This window comes from Crocuta crocuta, unplaced genomic scaffold, assembly GCF_008692635.1.
Source record: "Crocuta crocuta isolate KB4526 unplaced genomic scaffold, BGI_CrCroc_1.0 scaffold164, whole genome shotgun sequence".
NCBI lineage: Eukaryota > Metazoa > Chordata > Mammalia > Carnivora > Hyaenidae > Crocuta > Crocuta crocuta.
Genome location: NW_027530016.1, coordinates 2,001,369 through 2,020,991, shown reverse-complemented (window position 1 = coordinate 2,020,991; position 19,623 = coordinate 2,001,369). Strand labels below are relative to the sequence as shown.

Here is a 19,623-nt window from a genome sequence, read left to right as displayed (position 1 = left end):
CATAAAACCACACCTGGTACAAAGAAGCACTTCATAAATGCTATTTGCTATTATTATTATTAATCTCCAGTACTTCCTAGTATTCTCCAATACAAATTATTTGAGGCATATCTGACAAGCTTCCTGCATGTCCCCTTCTTGCCTAGTCCTCCCCCAGCAGGTCTTTACTCTGCAATATCCGTCTCCACTATAATGCTGTTCCACTTCATCCATCTAAATCTGAACTACACGTCATGGCCCAGCTTTCACTCTATCTCTTCCCAGTTGGGAAAAAGTCTTTCCCAGTTGGTCATGGACTGTAGCATTTTCTCACTTCTCAATTTTTATCAAGAATCACATTATTCAATACATAAGTACAAAATAATACATATTATTTAATGTTGTAACTGAATTACTTAGTACTATCCCTATACCTAGTCTGCCACCTCTCTGAGAAGAGGGATCATATCCTCCACATCAGCCACAGCCCAAAGCTCAGCACAGATGCTCAACAAACAAGCACTCCTGATGAATACACTATAAGGCTAAGAATATTATGGTACTAGAAGTAAGCGAACAGGATGAAGCTTCTCAACTACAGACTACTGAAGATGTCACCATCCCCTCTTAGCTTCTGAATCACCTGCAATTAGGATTCTTTGCCAACCATTCCAACCACTCAAGAAAATGACACTACGAACATCAAGTATATCCTCTTAACTAGATTCACTGGTCTACCAGTACTTACCTCCCCTAGTTCTCTGCTATATGTGACTCCAAAATACCACTTTTTAATACGCTCTTGTGTTTACATACTGTGTTTACACTACTTGTGTTACATACTGACAGAGGAAGACCATGTAAAGACACCAGGAGAAGACAGACATTTATAAGCCAAGGAGAGAGTCCTCATAAGAAACTAATCCTGCCAACACCTTAATCTCAGACTGCTAGCCTCCAGAACTATGAGAAAATAAATTTCCATTGGTTAGGCTACCCAGTCTGTGATACTTTGTTAGAAAGCTCTAATACAAGAATCCAGAAACAGGTTGATACAAATACAGTCAAGTGATCTTTGACTAAGGAGCAAAGGCAATTAAATGGAAAAAGGATGCTTGCTCTTTTCAACAAACGGTACTGAATCAACTGGACAGCCACATGCAGAAAGACAGACAGAAAAAGAATTTAGACACAGACATTACACTTCTCCCAAATTTAACCCAAATGGATCAAAACCTACATGTAAAATGCAAAACTATAAAAATTCTAGGAGATAACTTAAAATCTAGGTGACCTCAGTTTGGATTTGGAAATGAGTTTTTAGATATAACACCAAAGGCATGATCAGCCAAAAAAAATTTTTTTTATAAGCTAGACTTCACTACATTGAAAAACTTCTGCTTTGTTAAAGACATTGTAAGAAAATGAAAAGACAAGCCACAGACTGGAAGAAAACATTTGCAAAACACATAACACATAAAGGACCTATATCCGAAATACACAAAGAACTCTTTAAAACTCAACAATAAGACAACCAATCCAATTTTTAAAAAGACAAAAGATCCAAACAGACATCTCATCAAATAAGATATACAGATGGAAAATAAAGCATATGAAAAGATGCTCAACATCATAGGTCACTATTGAAAAAATTACACTGGTGTAAAAATTACAACAATAATGGGGGCACTTGGGTCGCTTAGCTGGTTAAGTGTCTGACGTCAGCTCAGGTCATCTCATGATTCATGAGTTCAAGCCCCACATCGGGCTCTGTGCTGACAGCTCAGAAACTGGATGGAGCCTGCTCTGGACTCTGTGTCTCCCTCTCTCTCTCTCTCTCTTTCTGCCCCTCCCCTGTTGCTTTCCCTCCCTCCTTCCCTCTCTCTCTCTCAAAAAAAAATTTTTTTTAAAAAATAAAATAAAACGACAATGATACTACTACACACCTAGTAGAATGGCCATAATCCAAGATGCTTACAACATCAAATGCTAGCAAAGATGCAGAACAATAGGAACACGATTTGCTGTTTCTGGGAATGCAAAATGGTGCAGACACTCTGGAAGCGAGTTGGACAATTTCTTGCAAAGCTAGAGAGTCTTACCACACAACCCTTCAACTGCACACCTTGATATTTACCCAAATGAGTTGAAAACTTACGTCCACAAAACCCTGCACACATGTTTATAGCAGCTTTATTCATAACTGCCAAGACATGGAAGGAACCAAGATACCAATCAATAGGTGAAAGGCTATGTAAGCTGTGGTATGATCATACACTGGGATATAATTCAGTGATAAAAGACAAATGAGACATATCAAGCAACAAAACGGCATGAAGGAAACAATACATATTGCTAAGTGAGAGAAGGCAGTGTGAAAAATCAGCAGTCCTATGATTCCAATTATAGGACATTCTGGAAAAGGCAAAAGTATGGAGACAGTAAAAAGAACAGTGGTTGTCAGAGGTGGGAGAGGGTCTTTAGGGAGAACAAAGAAGCAGTCTCAGGTAATTTTCTGGGCAGTGAAAATACTCTGTATGATACCATGATGGATACAATATCTAATTCATTTGTCCAAACCCACAACATTCTATGAGTGAGCCCTAATGCAAACTTAATTGAAGTTCATTAATGTAATGGACTTTAGTTAATAATAATGGATCAAGGGCGCCTGGGTGGCTCAGTTGGCTAACCATCTGATCTCACGGCTCGGCTTGTGAGTTCAAGCCCCGCATCTGGCTCTCTGCTGTCAGCATGGAGCCTGCTTCATTCCTGTCTCCCTCTCTCTCTGCCCCTCCCCAGCTCATGCTCAAAAAAAACAAAGCAAAAAAAGAATGAATACTGTTTTGTTAATTTTAACAAAGTATCACACTAATGTGATATTAATAGGGGTATACAGGAACTCTGTACTTTTTGGTCAATTTTTCTGTAAGCCTAAAACTAACTGAGTCCACAAAAAAATACAAGTAAAACCCTGAGTACCATAAATGAAGGGAAATAGAAAACCAGGGCTGAGGCTTCCAACAACAGTGGGATAAGGTTCAATACAGAAGGGATAGAGAAGGGGAAAAACTGGCCTCTATGAACTAGATGATTGAAGCTGGTATTTTAATATTTTTATTTATTTCTAGGGGAGAGAGAGACAGCGTGAGCAGGGGAGGGTCAGAGAGAGAGGGAGACACAGACTCCGAAACAGGCTCCAGGCTCTGAGCTCGCAGTCAGCACAGAGCCCGACAAGGGGCTCGAACCCACGAACCGCGAGATCATGACCTAAGCGAAAGTCGGACACTTAACCGACTAAGCCACCCAGGCGCCCCCTAGATGACTGAAGTTTTAAAATTATTTGAGGACAGGAGCACCTGGGTGACTCAGTCAGTTAAGCATCTATAGCTCAGGTCCTGAGCTGGTAGTTTGGGAGTTCGAGTCCCGAGTCAGGCTCTGCACTAACAGCACAGAGACTGCTTCCAATCCTGTTTCCCTCTCTCTCTCTGACCCTCCCCTGATTGTGCTCTCTCAAAAATAAATAAAAATTTAAAAATAAATAAATAAAATAAAATCACTTGAGGACAGATGAACAGATCTTGGGACAACTCAAAACAGTACATTGGAACAGAGACTTACGAATAAAACTAGGACTCACAAAGGGCTCGGTAAAGTGAAAAGAAAAACAAAAAAAAAACCCAAAACAAAATAAAAAACAAAAACAAAAAAAGCAACCCCCAAGCACTGGAAGAGGATAACAACAGCCTGTCTCGGCTTGGGCTTTGAATAGGGAGAAAGAAAAAAGTCCCTTAAGAATTCAAAACCAAGAGCCCAGCTGCTCATTGGGTTTGGGGTTCAAATGTGCATTATCCACAAGGTATGGGGAATTTCAAACAGAAATTAACATAAATATCAGTCCCAGACCAAAGAGACTCCTGAGGTTCCTGGAAGAGGCAAAAGCAAAACTGTTTTTGGAAAGACACCCCCACAATTTGAGCCACAAAAAAATTTTTACAGAAAAAACTTCATGAATTCAGAATTAAAATAAAAATCGACCATGAGTGAGTCAGCAAATACAACAACAACAGCAAGACTAAATACCCTCAGAATTTGAAAAGACAGAATGGTAATTTGAAAGAGAATGTTAAATATGTAAAAATAATCAGTTAGAAAAAAGAATCAGAAACAAGAAACAATGTGGAAAAAAAAAACCTATGTACAAAAAAGACTCGAAAAGTCATAAAACAGAGCTTCTAGAAATATAACTATGATAATTTAAGAAGCAATGGAATCTGCTATGGACTGAACTGTGCCCATCCCACAAATACCAAATTGTAAGTTGAAGTCCTAACCTCCAAAGCGATAGTGTTGGGAGATCATTAGGTCTAGATGAGGTGTGAGGGTGAGGCCCCTCACGATGAGATTGGTATTCAGAGATACTCCCTCTTTCTCTGCCTTGTGAGCACAGTGAGAAGGTAGAAGGTGGCCATCCATAAACTAGGAACAGAGCTCTCAGCAGAAACCAACTGTGCTGGCACATCCTGATCTTGGACTTCAAGCCTCCAGAACTGTGAGAAAATAAATTTTGTTTAAGCCACCCAGTCTATGATATTTTGTTTTGGCAGCCTGAACTAAGACAGAATACAACTGACCAAATACTTAGTAGTCTGAACATCAAAATAAATGATTATGATGAATTAGAACCCAATGAATAAAATAAAAATCCATTAAGTCCAAAAATAAATAAATGGAGATGTAAAAGCTCTTCATCACAACAGAATGTCAACTAATAAATGCAGAAGAAGTTAACAGAGTTAAAAAAAAAAGCACTCCTCTGCAGCCACAACAGTATGAACTCAGGTAAGAGTCACCATGAGATGCTAAAACTAATGGGTGCAAGTTAGATAAGGAAGGAGACACTATACAGTCTCAACATATCTCCCTACAAATTATTTATTAATTACAAAAGAAAAAAATAACTTCATACTAAAGAAACCTGGCAGACTCAGGTTTACCAAGTGATCAAAACTAATATTAATAATGAGACGAGTCAGCATCATATGTCTCCTGATATTACTCAGAGGACACAACACATATACATTTCTGCCCAAAATGGACATTCAGCAAAATAAATGATGCGTACTCCTAAAAAATGTCAGTGTCTAGAAAGACTAAGAAAGGCTGAAAAACTATTCTAGATTAAGAGAATGAAGTGCCTTGGAAACTACAAGTGACATAGGATCCTGGGCTGGTTTCTGGAGTAGGGAGAAAGTACTATTATGGATATCATTAGGACCTCCGGTAGAAACCTGAACACAAAGTCTAGAAACCAGATAACAAAAGTATTAATATTAAAATTTTCTGCTTTTGATAACTGTACTGTGGTTTTAAGTGAATATACTTATTTTGAAAAATATATATTGAATGTTTATGAGTAAAGAAGCATGTCTGCAACCTAACCTCAAATGGTTCAGATAGGAAAAATAATATGTACAGATAGAAAGAGAAAATGTGATAAAGCAAATGTGGCAGTGTTAACCACTGCTGAACATGGGTAAGGGTATAAAAGAGTTCTTTTATTATTCTTGCAATTTTCCTATGAGTTCAAATTATTTCCACCCAAAAAAGGATTTTAAATTTATTTATTTTGAGAGAGAGCATATGTAAGAGACGGGGACAGAGAGAAAGAGAGGGAAAGAATCCCAAGCAGGCTCTGTGCTGACAGTAGAGAGCCCAAGTCAGAGCTCCACCTCACAAACCATGATCTCATGACCTGAGCCCAAATCGTAAGTCAGATGCTTAACCAACTGAGCCATCCAGGCGCCCAAAAAAAGGATTTTTAAAAAGCAACCAATTATACAGATACAATCAAAGATACTATATATATGAACCATAATACAAAACACAGAATAAAGAGTTGGAAAAATCATGACTTTATGGGACATGGTGAAATGAAAGGATAAAACATATGATAGGGAAACAACAGAGAGATGGGGAAGAAATAATAGTCAAAGATATACCAGCACAGAATTTTCCAGGACTGAAGAAATATGCTGCTCCTTATAGAAAAACAACAAATACTTATATTCAAATCCACATCTAAAAAACATCAATGTGAAAACTGCAGGACACCAGGTTAAAAAAAAATGTTAAAAGTCAATCAGAAAGAAAAGATAGATGCTACAAGAAACAATTAAATTGACAATAAACTTTTTTTTTTTATCATTTTATTTTATGACAACAGACTTCTTAACAACAGCAACAGGTAACCAGAAGACAACAGAATATCTTCAATGTTCTGAGACAAAATAATTGTCAACTCAGAGTTCCATACCATGCTAAATTATGATTTAAAAGTAAGGATACAATAATGACATGGGGGGGGGGGTGAGTTCACCTTACATCGTCCCTCACTTGAAAAAGAAAGAGGCAAAGAGAAATAAAGAGACAAAAAGAGAAAGAAGGAAGGAAGGAAGGAGAAAGGAAGGAAAGAAAGGAGAAAGAAAGAACCCTACGAAAGAAAGAAAGAAAGAAAGAAAGAAAGAAAGAAAGAAAGAAAGAAAGAAAGAAAGAAAGAAAGGAAGAAAGGAAGAAAGGAAGAAAGGAAGAAAGGAAGAAAGGAAGAAAGGAAGAAAGGAAGAAAGGAAGAAAGGAAGAAAGGAAGAAGAAAGAAAGAACCCTACCAAACAGTGTTCACTGGGAAGAACACTGAACCCAGAACACATGAGTACAAGAAACAATGGTGAGCAATGAAACTGAAAATACATACGGGTAAATGTAAAGAACAGTCTGTATAAATAACGTTAGTAAATACTAATCAGGAAGATATAAAGCAATGCAGAACCAAAATAAGAGACAATACAAAAAGGCAGTAAATGAATTACGCATTCTGAAGTCCATGTACGGGCCAGATAGAGAACAGAGATGTTGAGTAACCTGATTATGCCTGTTGGAATTTTAAGGTAATCACCAAAAGTATAAAAATAAAATGTATGACTGTATAACTGTGAATTCAACAGTGGGGGGAGGAATAAAGGAAAAGTCAATCAAAACCATCTGAATAGTGAACAAAACAGACTAGAAAGACAAGACTGGCCCTAATGAATTTGGAAAATTTTATACTATAAATCAAATGAGTTCATATCCTTCAGCTGGCCTTCATTTGTCTGTATCTTGTGTATACGAAACACTCTCTATCACATTTCCCAATATGGACCCTTACTTTAGTCAGAAAGGCTCTCTTTAACTTCTGTCCACTTTGGCAGCACAGCAGTATTTTCATCCATGTTTACTCATATGGCTCCCCCCACCGTTCTCTATAAATGCAAACCCAGTATTTCTTCCAGCCCCACATCAAGACATGCTCTTCCAGGAAGTCTTTACCAATTAACCCCAGGTTGTCTTACCCTTAAATTGAATTTCTATAGAATTTATGATACATCATTGCTTTTTTAATTGTTAAAAACACTGCCTTAGGAGTGTTCCTTAGATGTTCCATTTAGGCATATTTTGTTTCCTTAATCTGAGCATAAGCTCCTCAAAATCAGAAAGAAATTTTTTAGGATCTCCTAAACAATCTGGCACAGTGTTGTTGATTATTCACTTAAGGATGAAGCAAACTTTAAGTTATTTTTCTTTAATAAGTTCAAAAAATATGAAATCTGTAAAATATGCACACATAAACACATATCTCATATATAAAAATATCTCAGATTTTTAAGGACTTTGTTTTAATCTTCAGAGAAGAAAGCTCAAGTGAACAGATTTTAAATAGTCATTTCCCATTTTCTTTTCATTTTTGCCAATTTTAAGAGGAGTCCACATGCTCAGAGCTAAAACGCACAAGGTCAAGTGAAAGGAAGTCAGACATTACTAATACAGGGAAGATTTTAATAAAAACTGAAAATGTGGCCCACATTTGATTTCTGTGCCATCTTGAAGAAATATTACCTAATAGTTACCTTTTACTAACATGTTAGGAGGAAAGACTAGGGATAAAATTTAGAAGTTAAAAAAGAAAAGAAAGGTAAAACACTGACAAGATAAAGAAGATCTAATAAATGGAGAGAAATAACATATTCATAGATCAGAAGACTCAATGCTATTAAGATTGCAAATGTCTACAAATTGAGCTGCAGATCCCACCGAATCCCAATAAAATCCCATCAGGCCATCTATAAGATCAAACATCACAAAATTATGCACAAAGACATGAAAAAAAATGACAGCATGCAAAAAGCAGTGAAATCTAAGGTCTAGTTGATTGCACTGTGCCAATCAAGCTCCCGGTTTTGGTAACGCACTACAGTCATATAGAGATGTCACTACTGGGGGAAGCTAGGTGTTGGGTACACAAGACCTCTGTACTTTATTCTGTAACTTCCTGTGAGTTTATAGTTATTCCAAAACAAAATGTTAAAACAAAATCCCAGCAGGCTTTTTTGTATAATTTGAAAAGCAATTCTAAAATTCACATGGAAAATAGGACTTAAGATAGAACAGTTTTGAAAAAAAATTGAATATAGTCGGAGGACTCAGTACCTGAATCCAAGACTAAAAAGAACAGTAAGCAAGACCGAGATGCACTGGTACAAGTACAGCCATACAGCTGAACAGAACACAACAGAGGCCAGAATATCCCCATACGTGTGTCAAAAGGTACTAAGGCAAATTCACTTGTGTTTCATTTACATGAAGTTCTAAAAGAGCTTTTACATGACTGAAATCAGAACAGGGATCGCCAAAGGAGAGGGGGATGAGAGTCTGGGATGGGGCATGAGGGAACTTTCTAAGGTTAAGGAAACGTTCCATCTTAATAAAGGTGTGGGTTTATGCAGCTATATGTATGTTAAAACTCTTCTAACTGAAACACTAAGATCTAATCATTTTACTGTAAGTAGACTATAATTTTACCTTAGAATATATAACAGCATAAAAGCTTTGTAAATATTTGTCTATTAAAAAACAGAAGAAAATACATCAAAATACTCAGAGTACTTATCTCTGATCTCTTGGGAGTCAGATCATTTTAAAATTATTATTTAAGAATGCATATGTATACATAATGTATATGTCATGACAATAAAACAAGATTTTTAAAATGTATGCCACAATAAAAATATCTAGTCCATATTCTACTGTCCCACTAATTCCTACATTAGTTACCGTCCAAACGTGTAGCACTGTTTGGAAGACGTATCTTTGCAGGTCCTCCAGTAATCCCTCAGAAAGAGCTGGGAGAAACGTACTGACCTTTCTCATATTCCATTAGTCTTAAAGACACTGCTAAAGAATTGTTATACTCCGCAGAAAAATTAAAAGTTACTATTAGTGTTTCTTCAGAGAAACTACAGCAAAAAAACAATGAAATCTCACAGATACCTATTTTCTAGTAAAAGTTCCTTACTTCCATCCAAGCTCCTCCCTCTCAACTTTACTATCTTTATAACTGACATCATTCTCTCACTACTAATTTGTTCGAACAACTGTTTTATGTGCTCCTCAGTCAGGCTTAAAATTTTGAAGTCCTGCAGGGCTCCTGGGTGGCTCAGTCGGTTGAGTGTCTGACTTTGGCTCAGGTCATGATCTCACAGTCCATGGGTTTGAGCCCCGTGTTAGGCTCTGTGCTGACAGCTCAGAGCCTGGAGCCTGCTTCAGATTCTGTGTCTCCCTCTCTCTCTCTGCCCCTTCCCCACTCACACTCTGTCTGTCTGTCTCTCTCTCTCAAAAAGTAAATAAACATAAAATAAATTAAAAATAAATAAAATAAAATAAAATAAAATAAAAAATTTGAAGTCCTGGGGCTCAATCAGTAGAGCATGCAACTCTAGACATGAGGGTCATGAGTTCGAGCCCCACAATGGGCATGGAGCCTCCTTAAAATTAAAAAAAAATTTTTTTGAAGTCCTCTTTAAATTATCTTTCTCCATCCTCATATTTCTTCACAAATCCCCATTAAATGTTTCTTCATGATGCTTCTCATCAGTTCCTTTCCATTCTTTACCACTTCTCACCTTGTCCGCTCCATCACCATGTACCTCACCCTTAGCTTATTCCATATAATATTCTGGCACAATTCCGTGAATCCCTGAGGGTCCCTGGGACTCTTGTTTGAGGATGTGAAAGGTTAAAATGGTTTTCATAAGAATATGAAAATATTATTTGCCCCTTTTACTGTGTTGACATTTGCCTTAATAGAGCAAAGGCAATGGTTATAAAACTGCTGGTGCCTTGGCACAAATCAAAGCAGTGGCCCCACAATGTACTACCAGTCACCATATTCTTCACTGCCATGCACTCAAAAGGAAAACGAAACAAAACACCAGTTTCACTCAAGAATGCCTTTACTGAAGCATAAACATTGTTAATTTTATTAATTCTTTTTTTAAACTTTTTTTTTATAGATTTTATTTATTTTTGAGACAGAGAGAGACAGGACATGGGCAGGGGAGGGGCAGAGAGAGAAATCTGAAACAGGCTCCAGGCTCTGAGCTGCCAGCACGGAACCCAATGCGGGGCTCGAACCCACAAACCGTGAGATCATGACCTGAGCCGAAGTCAGACACTTAACCGACCGAGCCACACAGGTGCCCCAATTTTATTAATTCTTGACCCTTAATACAAGTCATTTTAATATTCTATTTAATGATATCCACAAAACACTTCCACTGCATACCAAAGTATAATGGTTGTCTCAAAGAATAGCATGTGTGATTCTGAGTTGCAAACTGAACTAGCCACTTTTTCCACAGAACACCACTTTTATTTAAATGAGCTGACTAACCAGTCATTCATGCTTAGATATTTGACATTTTACTGAAAATGAACTAATGAATCTGTTACCAATAAAAAAGCCAAGAGTATTTATTGCAAGGGATACATTTAGTACTTTCAAAGAGAAATCTGAATCTTGGAAAACCTCTGTCTACCATCAGTACTTCAAAACTTTTCTGCCAATGGGGCTCCTGGGTGGCTCAGCCAGGTGAAGGTCCAACTCTTGACTTTGGCTCAAGTCACAATCTCACAGTTTGTGGGTTTGAGCCCCACATCAGGCTCTGTGCTCATTAGGAGCTTGTTTGGGATTCTCTCTCTCTCTCTCTGCCCCTCTCCCAGCTTTCTCAATAAATAAACTTAATAACTTTTCTGCCAAGAGGAATGATGATTTTTGACCTTGTATAATAAAATAGGGAAACTTTGGTAAGACCGGGATAACTCAGTTACTCTCTATTTTCTAAATGACTAATGCATGATGTTAAAAAAAAAAAATCACACATGGGTTAAAATAAAAATTAAGTCCAAGAGAGACTTTTAACATAACAGTAAGAAAGGTTCTTTGATATCGTCTTGGATTCCACATAATAACTAACTTTTAAGAAGGTACAAACTGTCAAGTTGTGGAAAAGTATCAGAGGAAAATACCCATAATTATCTGAAAAGGCTATTAAAATATTCTCCTTTTCCAAACACATATGAGAGACCAGATTTTCCTTATATGTCAACAAAACAAAATATCCCAATAGAATAAAAAAAGAAGAAAAATTGAGACTGTCTTCTATTTAACCAAATATTAAGGAGACTTGCAAAATGTACAACAATGTCGCTCTCCTCACTAAATTTTTGTTTGAAAATATGGTTATTCTTCATAAAAATGTCATTTCTGTGACATATAATAAGTTTATTATTCTTTTTAATAAATTAGTATTTTTTTAAAACTCAGTTATGTAGAACTCCTAAAATAGTCAATAGCAATAGATATAACATAAACTACTTTGGGGTTCTCAATAACTTTTAAGAGCATAAAGGGGTTCTGAAACTAGAAAGTTTAAGAATCACACATTCTATTTAGCAGACATTTCCATCTTTCCTCTCTGATCCATTCTCTGAATGATTGCCAGAATAAGCTTGAGCGCTTTCAACATTACTCCTTGTACAAAAACCTTGAGAGCTCCCAACGTCCTACCACTTCATATCTAAATAACTTTATCTAGCTTCCAAGAAGTTTAAAATTGGCCCCCCCTTACCTAGCAAATCTTATTTGTCCAAGCTCCCCAACACAAGCCTTCCAGTCCCCAACCCTTTACCCCGATAGCTCACACACACCTGGGAATACCAACGCCCCCATTCCCTTCTCTGCCTACCTCTTCTCCCTCCCTGCCCCTCCCCGCTACCTAATCTTAACTCACTCTTAGGGGCCAGTGGGTAAAAAGGACAGTGCCTTGAATGTTAGGCTTAAAAGGATGTACTTTAGTCTACAGGCAATGTAGAGAAGATTCTTTGAGCAGGAAAAGGCAGATGCCCATCTCAAACTTCTAAAAAGGCTTCAATCAAACAAAATAAATGTCTTATTTAAATGTAACTAAAATTCACAGTCAAATCTAAAATGCTTCTACAGGGTTTAAGGACTAAGATAAGCAATGCATTGTCACACTAGGAATCCAAACCCATAATCTCAGATCAGGGCAGCCTGGAACTCTAAAACGTGGCATCTTCCGGGGTGGGGTAGACTGAAAAAGCTAAAGCAGAAAACAAGCATGTTTCATCTCTTGAATCTAAGGCCTTTTGGTACTGGTGAACAAAATCCTTTCCTAAAAGCCCAATTTAATTCTACTAAAAAACAAACAAAATAAAACCAGTACATAACAGCTACATACACTCACCAGTCACAAAATGTCTTTAGTTTAACATGAGCGTATCTTCATATGCACATAATAGGTATGACCATCGCTTAATATGCAAAAGATGCTGGCATTAAGCCTGCTGATTTAGTTTAGGCCTAATAATACTCCACAATGTGTAATTCATTCTGTACCCACTGCTGCCAGAACCTTAAGGCCAGCCCAATGCCACCTTCTCTGTAAAACCTGCTGTGATTTCTCCCAACCAGAAACAATGATCTTCTTTCTCTAAACTCATGTAGCATATGGTTTGTTCCCTTTATGTCAGTTCATTCATTCATTCATTCCACAAATCTGTATGGAGAGTCTAATATGTGTCAGGCACTAGGACACAGTATTAAACAAAAAACCACCAGCTTCCTGGATTTACACTATAGTAGGAAGAGAAAGGAAATACACAACTAAATAGAAGGTGACAAACATAATAAAAATGAAAATTAGTTAAAGAGCACAGGGTGAATTTTCTATAAAGATAACAGAACTTCAAGTTCAGGTTCCCTCACTTGCCTCTGTGAGTGCTGAGAATTACTGGCACATGCAAACTGGCGTAGAAGGTGACCAGCAGCAGACAGGATGCTGATGCTAACAGGGAGCATTTTATGAAGGACTTCTGAGTAAACGCCTAAAGAGATCAAAGAAAAGGACCCGACTCTATGGTTACAGCATTTTGTTGGGACATCTTTTCTCATTCTAAATATTCACTTTCATACCAAATTTTTTATTTTAATTTATTTACTTACTGAGGGCCCCCAAAACTATACAAACTCCAAGCCCTATAAAATCTGGATGCTTCTCTGCTAAAGACAGAAACTTAAGAGTGGGGAGGGGTGCCTGGGTGGCTCAATCAGTTGAATGTCAGACTTTGGCTCAGGTGAGGATCACACTATTCATCAGTTTGAGCCTTGCATCGGGCTTGTTGCTATTGGTGCAGAACTCGCTTCAGATCCTCAGTCCCTCACTCTCTGCCCCTCCCCCGGTCACACTCACTCTATCAAAAATAAATAACATTAAAAAAAAAAAAAAAAGGAAAGTGAGAATGGGGTGCTGTTTCCCACAAGGCGGTAAGGAAAAGACACATTAAAAGGTGACATGTGAGCTGAAACCCAAGGGAAAAGAAACAAACCATATAGCTATTGGGGGAGGGCAGAAATCAGGCCCAGAACAGCAAGTGCAAATACCCTGAGGCAGGAGCAAGATAGGTTAGGACACTAGCAAGAGAAATATATAATAAATAACACTAGAAGCAATTAATGATTACAGGCACACTGTGTAAGGCACAGTCCTAAACACTTTTCCAAGCATCACTACTTTACAGCTGAGTAAACTGAGGCACAGAAAAAAGGATTAAGTAATTGGCTAAGGGTGGTGAATCCAGGCAGTGTGACTCCAGAACCCAGCTCTTAAACCACTTTACTAAGCTACAGAGAAGTCAGCTGTCCAGATTATAGAGTGTCTAGACCATCTCTCAGCCTGTAAGAGACTTAATATGATAGAAAAGAAGACATCAAAAAGGTTTTGAAGTCCAAACTATGATAGCTCAAAGTAGGTACATATTTTACATTCCTATAAATACCAGGTGCCAAGACTGTCACTTTTGCTACTCCACTCACAGTCCCTAACACATTTCCTTTCATTGTATTGCTATTCAACGTAGGATGGTTGTTCAATGTACTCTCAAAAGAGAACCACCAACCTATTCACTCTCAATACAAAATAAGGTATTAAATGTTCTGCCACAAATAATTATATGCACATATTAAACCTTGGAAGTAAGTACCGCTTTTAGGTAATCAGATCCATAGCAAAGTCAGATAACCTGGGTTTTTTGTTCTTGTTTTTAAAGCTCTCAGGAAAGCTCCCACTGTCACTTTCCATCTCAAATATCTACTGATGCTGGAAAATTCTACCTCAATTTACCTTAAATACTCAAACGACCTTCCTGAAGTATAGGACCATTTTCTCAGGTCTTTGTCCTCTAGGAAAGTAGAAAATAAGCACAGCCTCAGACAATCAGGCTTTATTTTCCTTCAGCTATTCTTTTCTCCATGCTTTAAGGTATTCATGTTCCTCAAAAGAAGTTAGGTTTCAGAACTGAGTTTTCCAATCTTACAAACATGGACTATAGTGAAAGAATTAGTCTCTGAGGATACCAATCAGAACACCTTGAAAGATACACAGCTACAAACCAGCTAACACAATTCACTGTATGCTTGAACAAATGAATTTTCCGATCTCACCGCCCAATCTTCCGTTTTTCTCCTATCAGCTTTCATAGAGGCTGCGTCTGCTTACACAGACTACCATGTGAGTGCTACTTTGATGCTTAGCAACAGTGCAGCCTCTGCTTCACAGGGAATGGCTTCCAAACAGACACTGATAAAATCAGTATCAACATTTCCAAAGCAGGCTCTCTACAGGACACTGATTCTAAGGGCAAGCAATATGTATTACGGAGAAAAAGAATCCCACGGTCAAGTAAGTTTAGAGTTTGCTGGGTTAAGCAACATTTAACAGGTTTCTTTACCATGTGCCGTCTCAGTCTTTAGTATACTGATAGTAATGCTTTCTCTGGAGCATCCCAGACACATTTTGGGAAATGCCTACAAAGTCCTGTCCAGAATAAAAGATGATTCCAAGGCCCCAAGCCTTAGCAAAATGTCAACACTGGGGCTTTTGACAAAAGGCGGATACAAGGAAAGGCCCATCCCGAGGCAGATGTGCTCTGTAAAGAGGCCGGGTGGAGACAGTGGGCTAGAGCTCAGGAGGAAGCACAACCTGGAGACACACCTGGTTGTCACTCACAGGGATCAAGCCTAAGCCCTGGCACTAGGGGAGACACTTCCTTAGAAATACAGGGAGACCGGTCCTTCAGGCATCTCTGCCTTCCCCCATCTCCAGCCTTCGTGTCTTCTGCTTCTCTCTAGCAATAAATCTCGAAAAACAACAGGACATGGTGTAGGAGTAAGACAAATTAAACTGAAAAAACTACCTGAAAGAAGATAGTACAATGCATGTGAAAAATCCCATTAATGTTGATAAACGTTGATCATGTGATCCAGTAAACTACCTCATTTCTCCAAGAGAACTTTTTGAGATGACAAACCTACAGACGTTCACTCTTTTTGTTTTTCTAAATGTAATGAATGCTATAAGCCATGTCTCAAAAAAAATACCCTTACGTACGTTAAACCTACCAATGTCAGAGGGTTTCGTGCACCTCCTGAGGCCCAACCACTGAGCTCTCTAGTTGTCAACTCCTAGGTCCCTAGGTAACCGCTGCCACAAATACTTCATTTCACAGATAAAGTCCACAGAGTTACAGGACATTTAAAAGCATGACTTTTTTTAAAACTATGTTTTCATATACTTTAAGATAGTGCAGAGAAAATGTATACTTGTATTTTTTGGTCTAGAAAAAAATGAAAACTTATTTGTTGGGTAAAACTCAAGTTATTTATCTAACACCATAAACAGAAAGGCATATGAGGGTAATAACACCTTCACAACAAAACAGCTGAAAGGCTAAATGATTTTACAAGGCCACACAACTAATGAATTCCAGATCTTCCACATTCTACTGCAGTGCTTTTTAACTAAACCATGCCACCATGAACAAGCATATTATTACATTAGGTAGGATACAGTTTTAAAATAAAAATCCCTTGAAGCACTCACCTTCTAAGAATGACTATAAATAATTAAGTCTCCAGCTTATTTATTTAATCTGATCTTTCCATTTTTAGCACCTAAACACTGACAAATTAAGGAGCACATCATACACACTGGCTTTTGAAAACAAACCCTCTAATGTACTCCTCTCCAATCAACACAATTTGTATAATTAAGAAAAGTCTAAAACAGTGAAACAAATACAAAAAAATCTGTTATCTTTATATGTGGACATGATTACAGACAAAAATACAAACAACGTAAGCTTTGGGTGATTTAGCAAGCAGGGGGTATGATGCCAAAAACCACATGGAGTTTCTCTGCTTTGGGCCCCTGGTATGGGAAAAGTCTGGCGCGGGGATCAAGCATCTATTATCTGATGTCCACTTGGCAGACTCTACAAAAACAATGAGGCCTGGCTGCACAGCAGCAGTTAAGTATTCCAACTACTACTTAAAGATCCGCTCTAACAGAGTATGGCTACAGCGCATATGCTGAACTAAAAGGTGTGCCTTAGGGGCGCTTGGGTGGCTTAGTCGGTTAAGCGTCCCGACTTTCGCTTAGGTCATGATCTCACGGTTCGTGGGTTCCAGCCCCATGTCGGGCTCTATGCTGACAGCTCAGAGCCTGGAGCCTGTTTCCAATTCTGTGTTTCCCTTTCTCTCTGACCCTCCTCTGCTCATGCTGTCTCTCTCTCTCTCCTAAAAATAAACATTAAAAAATTAAAAAAAAATAAAGGTGTGCCTTAATTTTTCCTCCAGAAATTCAGTAATACATTCTCTGTCCATACCCTAGCTCTTTAGAGGCAGTACTGCTATTGTTAAGAATGTAGTCTCTAGGGGTACCTGGGTGGCTCAGGCGGTTAAGCGTTCAACTTCGGCTCAGGTCATGATCTCCTGGTTTGTGGGTTCAAGCCCCGCGTCGGGCTCTGTGATGACAGCTAGCTCAGAGTCTGGAGCCTGCTTCAGATTCTATATCTCCCTCTCTCTCTGACCCTCTCCTGCGCTCGCTCTCACTCTCAGAAAGAAATAAAATATTTAAAAAAATTTTTTTTTAAAAAAAGCAGTCTCTAAAGCATAAGGTTCAAATTGTGGCTTTGCCACTTACCCACTTTGGCAAGTTACTACAAATTCCCTGTGCCTCTGTTTCCTCAAATGCAAAACAGAGTTAATAACAGCACCTACTTCATAGGGTTGCTTAAGGAGTAAGTAAATTAATACATGGAAAAATCTTACAGCAGCGCCTAGCAAATAATAAGCACTCCACAAATGTTAATTCTCATTATCATTACTTTAAACAGACAACAAGAGTAATCAATTTATACCTGTATTGCACGTAGATGTCCTTAGGAAATTACAGGCCTTAATTTTTTTTGTTTTTGTTTTTTTTACTTTTTAATCATGTGGCTTAACTACCATCTATTTTTTCTAAATATAGTAAATACATAGCCAATTCTTAAAAGAACTTACTGTGCACGGTCACCTAAGACTTACACACTAGTAAAGTTTCAGTTAATTTTTCAATTAAATATAACTAGACTCCCCTAACCAGCTCTAATCTACTTGGATCCATTCACTTCAACTTTCATAATCACACCAATTACAAAACACAGTCAATGGCCATTCTTACCTGGACTATTGCACTAACTGTTCTTTCCCCTCCAATCTCCGCTGCAATAAGGTAGATCTTTTAAAAGTACGAATCTAATTTTATTCTTCTACTTAAAACCCTATCATGGCTCCCCACTGTCCTATAGAAAAATCTGACCGCCTTATAAGTCCTAAGGGCCCTGTATGATCTAGGGCCACCCCCCCTTCTCTGGCTGCCCAGGCCATTCAGGCCTTTCAAATTCTTACCCTGTTCCTTTGGGCCTCAGAGCCTTCCCAGATTATGTGCCTCTATCTGCCATTGCCTCTGACTCCCCAAATGAGATCAGGTCTTCCTGTTACATGCCCTCCTAACCCTAATCCTAATCCTCTTTTCTCCCGGGCAGCGCAAAATAAAACTGCAATAAAATAATTATCTAAGTGGTTGTTTAATGTTCTACTTGCTCCTCCCCCCCAAAAAATAAACAAACTCCCAGTAAGATTTAAAAACACGTCTATCTTTTCCCACTACAACCCAAGTGCTTCGATGCCTAGTACCGTATAGATAAGCGGTGTGCACAAAACACCTGTATTATCTCACGAGAAAAACTGATGAGACAGGTGATGACAAAAAGCAAATCATCCACAAAAGGAGACTAATGCAGAATCCTGGCTGCCCTGTGAGTTGCCATTCGTGGGCAAAATAAAGTTACGACGAAACTTTCCCAAGTAAAATTAAGTTTGTGCATCCTCCGACGCTGTGTGAAACAGTAGCTGTACTTCAGTCACCAGTAAGAGGACACACAACTAAATCAAGACTGCCGCCACCTTTGGCATTATCCGCTTCTTGGCAGCCTCTTCGAGGCCAAGAGTTGAGCTGGCCATGGAAGGGTGATTTATCTCCCACATTTAGAAGGGGTCCCTCTACAACAGGAATGCTGGCCGACTAATGGACTTTGAATTCTAACCCAGTCAAACCAGTATCCTTGCTGAGTATTCAGTTCGCTTAAAAAAAAAAAAGAACCCGAATCTTCTGTGTCACTGACAAAAACAAGTTTAATAAGGCACCACAGTCCAATTTGGAGAAAACAAAGTTGCTTTTTTGCTCCAAAACAGGGAGGAAAAAATTATACTAACTACATCTATGGTACAGACCAAAGTCATTACTTGGAAGATTAAAAGAAACTGGTATGCGGATGCTAAGAGGCCAGGGGTTGGGGGGCCGTGGGCGGAGATGGCCCAGGATCGTACCTACCGCCTGGCCCGGTGGGCAGCAGTGCCCAACCCGCAGCGGCCAGTCCCAGGTCCGTCTGATGGACGCAGGTTTGACATACGCCAACCCCCCGCCGTCTGGGTCGTCGCTCTGACCCCTGCCAATGCAGCAAACGGCCAGACCCTGTCCGCGCTGTAATGAGCAGAAGGCCCGCTCGCGTCCAGCCCTGGCCGGGCACTGCGCGTCCAGGGGAGGGTTCAGGTAAGGGCTCAGAGGTCTCGGGGTGACTCGTTTGGCCCTTTGTTCGTTCCAAGGCGGCACAGCCCACCCCCNCTAACCGTCCCCGCCCCCGCAGCCTGCAGCCAGCCGAACCCGGGTCACACCCACAAGGAGAGGAGAACGCTCGCAGCCCCTCGCTCGGAGTGCAACTCCAACATGGCTTCCGCCTTCGCCGCTCCTCCCCCTCCCCCTTACTCCGGCTCCTCCACCCTCCTCCCCCTTTTCCCGGCTCCGGCCCGAC

At 39.1% G+C, this 19,623-nt stretch overlaps 1 protein-coding gene across 3 annotated transcripts in view; it reads right to left on the bottom strand.

Annotated features, from left to right (window-relative positions):
- Positions 1-19,162, bottom strand: part of MAP4K3 (mitogen-activated protein kinase kinase kinase kinase 3) — a 185,613-nt gene extending 166,451 nt beyond the window's left edge. Inside the window, exon 1 of one of the 3 annotated variants that reach the window (XR_013335148.1) lies at positions 19,142-19,162. The gene's annotated coding sequence lies outside the window, so the exon portion shown is untranslated. The remainder of the gene's footprint in view (positions 1-19,141) is intronic. The other 2 variants (XM_077764230.1, XM_077764231.1) reach the window with 2 other exon arrangements.
- Positions 19,163-19,623: the final 461 nt, after the last annotated feature.